Below are 10,804 nucleotides of genomic sequence, written 5' to 3'. Positions count from 1 at the left end.
TCACTGGAAGTAGGAATCCCATCATGAAATTTACAGTTATACATTTTATGCAGCACAACATGTCCCTATATCTCAGTTTTGGGATGTGGTAGGGCAACAATTACCACACCACTGTCTTTGTGAGGACCTCCCTGACACACGGTGTGGGGTTGAAGAAGATCTGAAGAGGTCACATATTTCACCCAAAAAAACACTAAGGGGTACCCCTTTGTGTTTTTTTAGACTAAATTTTTGACCGCCTCAGATTTCTTCCAAACTCACAATGTTGATTAAGCAGGTCCTGACTTACACAGGATTGTGAATATTTTCAGCCTATCTCATCCCAGGGCTGAGATATGAGGACTTACAAAACTGGGATTTTCTCTCAATAGGTTTATTGGTGTTAAATATATTGGATCTAAATTCATGAACATGTTGAACGTCCAATAAAGCAAAATACAGATGCATTGTAGAGTTTATTGGACTGACTAGGCTTCTCTGATCGCACCCTTCTACTCTTGTGTTTACCTAGCTTCACTGGAAGTAGGAATCCCATCATGAAATTTATAGTTATACATTTTATGCAGCACAACATGTCCCTATATCTCAGTTTTGGGATGTGGTAGGGCAACAATTACCACACCACTGTCTTTGTGAGGACCTCCCTGACACACGGTGTGGGGTTGAAGAAGATCTGAAGAGGTCACATATTTCACCCAAAAAAACACTAAGGGGTACCCCTTTGTGTTTTTTTAGACTAAGTTTTTGACCGCCTCAGATTTCTTCCAAACTCACAATGTTGATTAAGCAGGTCCTGACTTACACAGGATTGTGATTATTTTCAGCCTATCTCATCCCAATGCTGAGATATGAGGACAAACTTAACTGGGATTTTCTCTCAATAGGTTTATTGGTGTTGAATATATAGGAATTAAATTTATGAGCTTTTTTTACGTCCAATAAAGCAAAATACAGATGCATTGTAGAGTTTATTGGACTGACTAGGCTTCTCTGATCGCACCCTTCTACTCTTGTGTTTACCTAGCTTCACTGGAAGTAGGAATCCCATCATGAAATTTACAGTTATACATTTTATGCAGCACAACATGTCCCTATATCTCAGTTTTGGGATGTGGTAGGGCAACAATTACCACACCACTGTCTTTGTGAGGACCTCCCTGACACACGGTGTGGGGTTGAAGAAGATCTGAAGAGGTCACATATTTCACCCAAAAAAACACTAAGGGGTACCCCTTTGTGTTTTTTTAGACTAAATTTTTGACCGCCTCAGATTTCTTCCAAACTCACAATGTTGATTAAGCAGGTCCTGACTTACACAGAGGTGTGATTATTTTCAGCCTATCTCATCCCAAAGCTGAGATATGAGGACAAACTTAACTGGGATTTTCTCTCAATAGGTTTATTGGTGTTGAATATATTGGAATTAAATTTATGAGATTTTTTTACGTCCAATAAAGCAAAATACAGATGCAATGTAGGATATATTGGACTGACTAGTCTTTTCTGATTGCACCCTTCTACTCTTGTGTTTACCTAGCTTCACTGGAAGTAGGAATCCCATCATGAAATTTACAGTTATACATTTTATGCAGCACAACATGTCCCTATATCTCAGTTTTGGGATGTGGTAGGGCAACAATTACCACACCACTGTCTTTGTGAGGACCTCCCTGACACACGGTGTGGGGTTGAAGAAGATCTGAAGAGGTCACATATTTCACCCAAAAAAACACTAAGGGGTACCCCTTTGTGTTTTTTTAGACTAAATTTTTGACCGCCTCAGATTTCTTCCAAACTCACAATGTTGATTAAGCAGGTCCTGACTTACACAGGATTGTGATTATTTTCAGCCTATCTCATCCCAATGCTGAGATATGAGGACAAACTTAACTGGGATTTTCTCTCAATAGGTTTATTGGTGTTGAATATATAGGAATTAAATTTATGAGCTTTTTTTACGTCCAATAAAGCAAAATACAGATGCAATGTAGGATATATTGGACTGACTAGGATTTTCTGATCACACCCTTCTACTCTTGTGTTTACCTAGCTTCACTGGAAGTAGGAATCCCATCATGAAATTTACAGTTATACATTTTATGCAGCACAACATGTCCCTATATCTCAGTTTTGGGATGTGGTAGGGCAACAATTACCACACCACTGTCTTTGTGAGGACCTCCCTGACACACGGTGTGGGGTTGAAGAAGATCTGAAGAGGTCACATATTTCACCCAAAAAAACACTAAGGGGTACCCCTTTGTGTTTTTTTAGACTAAATTTTTGACCGCCTCAGATTTCTTCCAAACTCACAATGTTGATTAAGCAGGTCCTGACTTACACAGGATTGTGAATGTTTTCAGCCTATCTCATCCCAGGGCTGAGATATGAGGACTTACAAAACTGGGATTTTCTCTCAATAGGTTTATTGGTGTTAAATATATTGGATCTAAATTCATGAACATGTTGAACGTCCAATAAAGCAAAATACAGATGCATTGTAGAGTTTATTGGACTGACTAGGCTTCTCTGATCGCACCCTTCTACTCTTGTGTTTACCTAGCTTCACTGGAAGTAGGAATCCCATCATGAAATTTATAGTTATACATTTTATGCAGCACAACATGTCCCTATATCTCAGTTTTGGGATGTGGTAGGGCAACAATTACCACACCACTGTCTTTGTGAGGACCTCCCTGACACACGGTGTGGGGTTGAAGAAGATCTGAAGAGGTCACATATTTCACCCAAAAAAACACTAAGGGGTACCCCTTTGTGTTTTTTTAGACTAAGTTTTTGACCGCCTCAGATTTCTTCCAAACTCACAATGTTGATTAAGCAGGTCCTGACTTACACAGGATTGTGATTATTTTCAGCCTATCTCATCCCAATGCTGAGATATGAGGACAAACTTAACTGGGATTTTCTCTCAATAGGTTTATTGGTGTTGAATATATAGGAATTAAATTTATGAGCTTTTTTTACGTCCAATAAAGCAAAATACAGATGCATTGTAGAGTTTATTGGACTGACTAGGCTTCTCTGATCGCACCCTTCTACTCTTGTGTTTACCTAGCTTCACTGGAAGTAGGAATCCCATCATGAAATTTACAGTTATACATTTTATGCAGCACAACATGTCCCTATATCTCAGTTTTGGGATGTGGTAGGGCAACAATTACCACACCACTGTCTTTGTGAGGACCTCCCTGACACACGGTGTGGGGTTGAAGAAGATCTGAGGAGGTCACATATTTCACCCAAAAAAACACTAAGGGGTACCCCTTTGTGTTTTTTTAGACTAAATTTTTGACCGTCTCAGATTTCTTCCAAACTCACGATGTTGATTAAGCAGGTCCTGACTTACACAGAGGTGTGATTATTTTCAGCCTATCTCATCCCAAAGCTGAGATATGAGGACAAACTTAACTGGGATTTTCTCTCAATAGGTTTATTGGTGTTGAATATATTGGAATTAAATTTATGAGCTTTTTTTACGTCCAATAAAGCAAAATACAGATGCAATGTAGGATATATTGGACTGACTAGTCTTTTCTGATTGCACCCTTCTACTCTTGTGTTTACCTAGCTTCACTGGAAGTAGGAATCCCATCATGAAATTTACAGTTATACATTTTATGCAGCACAACATGTCCCTATATCTCAGTTTTGGGATGTGGTAGGGCAACAATTACCACACCACTGTCTTTGTGAGGACCTCCCTGACACACGGTGTGGGGTTGAAGAAGATCTGAAGAGGTCACATATTTCACCCAAAAAAACACTAAGGGGTACCCCTTTGTGTTTTTTTAGACTAAATTTTTGACCGCCTCAGATTTCTTCCAAACTCACAATGTTGATTAAGCAGGTCCTGACTTACACAGGATTGTGAATATTTTCAGCCTATCTCATCCCAGGGCTGAGATATGAGGACTTACAAAACTGGGATTTTCTCTCAATAGGTTTATTGGTGTTAAATATATTGGATCTAAATTCATGAACATATTGAACGTCCAATAAAGCAAAATACAGATGCATTGTAGAGTTTATTGGACTGACTAGGCTTCTCTGATCGCACCCTTCTACTCTTGTGTTTACCTAGCTTCACTGGAAGTAGGAATCCCATCATGAAATTTATAGTTATACATTTTATGCAGCACAACATGTCCCTATATCTCAGTTTTGGGATGTGGTAGGGCAACAATTACCACACCACTGTCTTTGTGAGGACCTCCCTGACACACGGTGTGGGGTTGAAGAAGATCTGAAGAGGTCACATATTTCACCCAAAAAAACACTAAGGGGTACCCCTTTGTGTTTTTTTAGACTAAATTTTTGACCGCCTCAGATTTCTTCCAAACTCACAATGTTGATTAAGCAGGTCCTGACTTACACAGAGGTGTGATTATTTTCAGCCTATCTCATCCCAAAGCTGAGATATGAGGACAAACTTAACTGGGATTTTCTCTCAATAGGTTTATTGGTGTTGAATATATTGGAATTAAATTTATGAGCTTTTTTTACGTCCAATAAAGCAAAATACAGATGCAATGTAGGATATATTGGACTGACTAGTCTTTTCTGATTGCACCCTTCTACTCTTGTGTTTACCTAGCTTCACTGGAAGTAGGAATCCCATCATGAAATTTACAGTTATACATTTTATGCAGCACAACATGTCCCTATATCTCAGTTTTGGGATGTGGTAGGGCAACAATTACCACACCACTGTCTTTGTGAGGACCTCCCTGACACACAGTGTGGGGTTGAAGAAGATCTGAAGAGGTCACATATTTCACCCAAAAAAACACTAAGGGGTACCCCTTTGTGTTTTTTTAGACTAAATTTTTGACCGCCTCAGATTTCTTCCAAACTCACAATGTTGATTAAGCAGGTCCTGACTTACACAGGATTGTGATTATTTTCAGCCTATCTCATCCCAATGCTGAGATATGAGGACAAACTTAACTGGGATTTTCTCTCAATAGGTTTATTGGTGTTGAATATATAGGAATTAAATTTATGAGCTTTTTTTACGTCCAATAAAGCAAAATACAGATGCAATGTAGGATATATTGGACTGACTAGGATTTTCTGATCACACCCTTCTACTCTTGTGTTTACCTAGCTTCACTGGAAGTAGGAATCCCATCATGAAATTTACAGTTATACATTTTATGCAGTACAACATGTCCCTATATCTCAGTTTTGGGATGTGGTAGGGCAACAATTACCACACCACTGTCTTTGTGAGGACCTCCCTGACACACGGTGTGGGGTTGAAGAAGATCTGAAGAGGTCACATATTTCACCCAAAAAAACACTAAGGGGTACCCCTTTGTGTTTTTTTAGACTAAATTTTTGACCGCCTCAGATTTCTTCCAAACTCACAATGTTGATTAAGCAGGTCCTGACTTACACAGGATTGTGAATATTTTCAGCCTATCTCATCCCAGGGCTGAGATATGAGGACTTACAAAACTGGGATTTTCTCTCAATAGGTTTATTGGTGTTAAATATATTGGATCTAAATTCATGAACATGTTGAACGTCCAATAAAGCAAAATACAGATGCATTGTAGAGTTTATTGGACTGACTAGGCTTCTCTGATCGCACCCTTCTACTCTTGTGTTTACCTAGCTTCACTGGAAGTAGGAATCCCATCATGAAATTTATAGTTATACATTTTATGCAGCACAACATGTCCCTATATCTCAGTTTTGGGATGTGGTAGGGCAACAATTACCACACCACTGTCTTTGTGAGGACCTCCCTGACACACGGTGTGGGGTTGAAGAAGATCTGAAGAGGTCACATATTTCACCCAAAAAAACACTAAGGGGTACCCCTTTGTGTTTTTTTAGACTAAGTTTTTGACCGCCTCAGATTTCTTCCAAACTCACAATGTTGATTAAGCAGGTCCTGACTTACACAGGATTGTGATTATTTTCAGCCTATCTCATCCCAATGCTGAGATATGAGGACAAACTTAACTGGGATTTTCTCTCAATAGGTCTATTGGTGTTGAATATATAGGAATTAAATTTATGAGCTTTTTTTACGTCCAATAAAGCAAAATACAGATGCAATGTAGGATATATTGGACTGACTAGGATTTTCTGATCGCACCCTTCTACTCTTGTGTTTACCTAGCTTCACTGGAAGTAGGAAACCCATCATGAAATTTACAGTTATACATTTTATGCAGCACAACATGTCCCTATATCTCAGTTTTGGGATGTGGTAGGGCAACAATTACCACACCACTGTCTTTGTGAGGACCTCCCTGACACACGGTGTGGGGTTGAAGAAGATCTGAAGAGGTCACATATTTCACCCAAAAAAACACTAAGGGGTACCCCTTTGTGTTTTTTTAGACTAAATTTTTGACCGCCTCAGATTTCTTCCAAACTCACAATGTTGATTAAGCAGGTCCTGACTTACACAGGATTGTGAATATTTTCAGCCTATCTCATCCCAGGGCTGAGATATGAGGACTTACAAAACTGGGATTTTCTCTCAATAGGTTTATTGGTGTTAAATATATTGGATCTAAATTTATGAACATGTTGAACGTCCAATAAAGCAAAATACAGATGCATTGTAGAGTTTATTGGACTGACTAGGCTTCTCTGATCGCACCCTTCTACTCTTGTGTTTACCTAGCTTCACTGGAAGTAGGAATCCCATCATGAAATTTACAGTTATACATTTTATGCAGCACAACATGTCCCTATATCTCAGTTTTGGGATGTGGTAGGGCAACAATTACCACACCACTGTCTTTGTGAGGACCTCCCTGACACACGGTGTGGGGTTGAAGAAGATCTGAGGAGGTCACATATTTCACCCAAAAAAACACTAAGGGGTACCCCTTTGTGTTTTTTTAGACTAAATTTTTGACCGTCTCAGATTTCTTCCAAACTCACGATGTTGATTAAGCAGGTCCTGACTTACACAGAGGTGTGATTATTTTCAGCCTATCTCATCCCAATGCTGAGATATGAGGACAAACTTAACTGGGATTTTCTCTCAATAGGTTTATTGGTGTTGAATATATAGGAATTAAATTTATGAGCTTTTTTTACGTCCAATAAAGCAAAATACAGATGCAATGTAGGATATATTGGACTGACTAGGATTTTCTGATCGCACCCTTCTACTCTTGTGTTTACCTAGCTTCACTAGCTTCACTAGTGTTTTTTTAGACTAAATTTTTGACCGTCTCAGATTTCTTCCAAACTCACGATGTTGATTAAGCAGGTCCTGACTTACACAGAGGTGTGATTATTTTCAGCCTATCTCATCCCAATGCTGAGATATGAGGACAAACTTAACTGGGATTTTCTCTCAATAGGTTTATTGGTGTTGAATATATAGGAATTAAATTTATGAGCTTTTTTTACGTCCAATAAAGCAAAATACAGATGCATTGTAGAGTTTATTGGACTGACTAGGCTTCTCTGATCGCACCCTTCTACTCTTGTGTTTACCTAGCTTCACTGGAAGTAGGAATCCCATCATGAAATTTACAGTTATACATTTTATGCAGCACAACATGTCCCTATATCTCAGTTTTGGGATGTGGTAGGGCAACAATTACCACACCACTGTCTTTGTGAGGACCTCCCTGACACACGGTGTGGGGTTGAAGAAGATCTGAGGAGGTCACATATTTCACCCAAAAAAACACTAAGGGGTACCCCTTTGTGTTTTTTTAGACTAAATTTTTGACCGCCTCAGATTTCTTCCAAACTCACAATGTTGATTAAGCAGGTCCTGACTTACACAGGATTGTGATTATTTTCAGCCTATCTCATCCCAATGCTGAGATATGAGGACAAACTTAACTGGGATTTTCTCTCAATAGGTCTATTGGTGTTGAATATATAGGAATTAAATTTATGAGCTTTTTTTACGTCCAATAAAGCAAAATACAGATGCAATGTAGGATATATTGGACTGACTAGGATTTTCTGATCGCACCCTTCTACTCTTGTGTTTACCTAGCTTCACTGGAAGTAGGAATCCCATCATGAAATTTACAGTTATACATTTTATGCAGCACAACATGTCCCTATATCTCAGTTTTGGGATGTGGTAGGGCAACAATTACCACACCACTGTCTTTGTGAGGACCTCCCTGACACACGGTGTGGGGTTGAAGAAGATCTGAAGAGGTCACATATTTCACCCAAAAAAACACTAAGGGGTACCCCTTTGTGTTTTTTTAGACTAAATTTTTGACCGCCTCAGATTTCTTCCAAACTCACAATGTTGATTAAGCAGGTCCTGACTTACACAGGATTGTGAATATTTTCAGCCTATCTCATCCCAGGGCTGAGATATGAGGACTTACAAAACTGGGATTTTCTCTCAATAGGTTTATTGGTGTTAAATATATTGGATCTAAATTTATGAACATGTTGAACGTCCAATAAAGCAAAATACAGATGCATTGTAGAGTTTATTGGACTGACTAGGCTTCTCTGATCGCACCCTTCTACTCTTGTGTTTACCTAGCTTCACTGGAAGTAGGAATCCCATCATGAAATTTACAGTTATACATTTTATGCAGCACAACATGTCCCTATATCTCAGTTTTGGGATGTGGTAGGGCAACAATTACCACACCACTGTCTTTGTGAGGACCTCCCTGACACACGGTGTGGGGTTGAAGAAGATCTGAGGAGGTCACATATTTCACCCAAAAAAACACTAAGGGGTACCCCTTTGTGTTTTTTTAGACTAAATTTTTGACCGTCTCAGATTTCTTCCAAACTCACAATGTTGATTAAGCAGGTCCTGACTTACACAGAGGTGTGATTATTTTCAGCCTATCTCATCCCAAAGCTGAGATATGATGACTAACGTAACTTGGATTTTCTCTCAATAGGTTTATTGGTGTTGAATATATTGGAATTAAATTTATGAGCTTGTTATATGTCCAATAAAACAAAATACAGATGCAATGTAGGATATATTGGACTGACTAGGCTTTTCTGATCGCACCCTTCTACTCTTGTGTTTACCTGGCTTCACTGGAAGTAGGAATCCCATCATGAAATTTACAGTTATACATTTTATGCAGCACAACATGTCCCTATATCTCAGTTTTGGCATTTGGTAGGGCAACAATTACCACACCACTGTCTTTGTGAGGACCTCCCTGACACACGGGGTGGGGTTGAAGAAGATCTGAAGAGGTCACATATTTCACCCAAAAAAACACTAAGGGGTACCCCTTTGTGTTTTTTTAGACTAAATTTTTGACCGCCTCAGATTTCTTCCAAACTCACAATGTTGATTAAGCAGGTCCTGACTTACACAGGGGTGTGATTATTTTCAGCCTATCTCATCCCAAAGCTGAGATATGAGGACAAACTTAACTGGGATTTTCTCTCAATAGGTTAATTGGTGTTGAATATATTGGAATTAAATTTATGAGCTTTTTTTACGTCCAATAAAGCAAAATACAGATGCAATGTAGGATATATTGGACTGACTAGGCTTTTCTGATCGCACCCTTCTACTCTTGTGTTTACCTAGCTTCACTGGAAGTAGGAATCCCATCATGAAATTTACAGTTATACATTTTATGCAGCACAACATGTCCCTATATCTCAGCTTTAGGATGTGGTAGGGCAACAATTACCACACCACTGTCTTTGTGAGGACCTCCCTGACACACGGTGTGGGTTTGAAGAAGATCTGAGGAGGTCACATAATTCACCCCAAAAAAACACTAAAGGGTACCCCTTTGTGTTTTTTAGACTAAATTTTTGACCGTCTCAGATTTCTTCCAAACTTACGATGTTGATTAGGCAGGTCCTGACTTACACAGGGGTGTGATTATTTTCAGCGTATCTCATCCCAAAGCTGAGATATGGGGATTAATGTAACTTGGATTTTCTCTCAATAGGTTTATTGGTGTTGAATATATTGGAATTAAATTTATGAGCTTGCTATATGTCCAATAAAGCAAAATACAGATGCAATGTAGGATATATTGGACTGACTAGGCTTTTCTGATCGCACCCTTCTACTCTTGTGTTTACCTAGCTTCACTGGAAGTAGGAATCCCATCATGAAATTTACAGTTATACATTTTATGCAGCACAACATGTCCTTATATCTCAGCTTTGGGATGTGGTAGGGCAACAATTACCACACCACTGTCTTTGTCAGGACCTCCCTGACACACGGTGTGGGTTTGAAGAAGATCTGAGGAGGTCACATATTTCACCCAAAAAAAAACTAAGGGGTACCCCTTTGTGTTTTTTTAGACTAAATTTTTGACAGTCTCAGATTTCTTCCAAACTTACGATGTTGATTAGGCAGGTCCTGACTTACACAGGGGTGTGATTATTTTCAGCCTATCTCATCCCAAAGCTGAGATATGAGGATTAACATTACTGGGATTTTCTCTCAATAGGTTTATTGGTGTTGAATATATTGGAATTAAATTTATGAGCTTGTTATATGTCCAATAAAGCAAAATACAGATGCAATGTAGGATATATTGGACTGACTAGGCTTTTCTGATCGCACCCTTCTACTCTTGTGTTTACCTAGCTTAACTGGAAGTAGGAATCCCATCATGAAATTTACAGTTATACATTTTATGCAGCACAACATGTCCCTATATCTCAGCTTTAGGATGTGGTAGGGCAACAATTACCACACCACTGTCTTTGTGAGGACCTCCCTGTCACACGGTGTGGGGTTGAAGAAGATCTGAGGAGGTCACATATTTCACCCAAAAAAACACTAAGGGGTACCCCTTTGTGTTTTTTTAGACTA

The sequence above is a fragment of the Hoplias malabaricus genome, chromosome X1, assembly GCF_029633855.1.
Source record: "Hoplias malabaricus isolate fHopMal1 chromosome X1, fHopMal1.hap1, whole genome shotgun sequence".
Classification (NCBI taxonomy): domain Eukaryota; kingdom Metazoa; phylum Chordata; class Actinopteri; order Characiformes; family Erythrinidae; genus Hoplias; species Hoplias malabaricus.
This window is presented reverse-complemented; position numbering follows the sequence as displayed.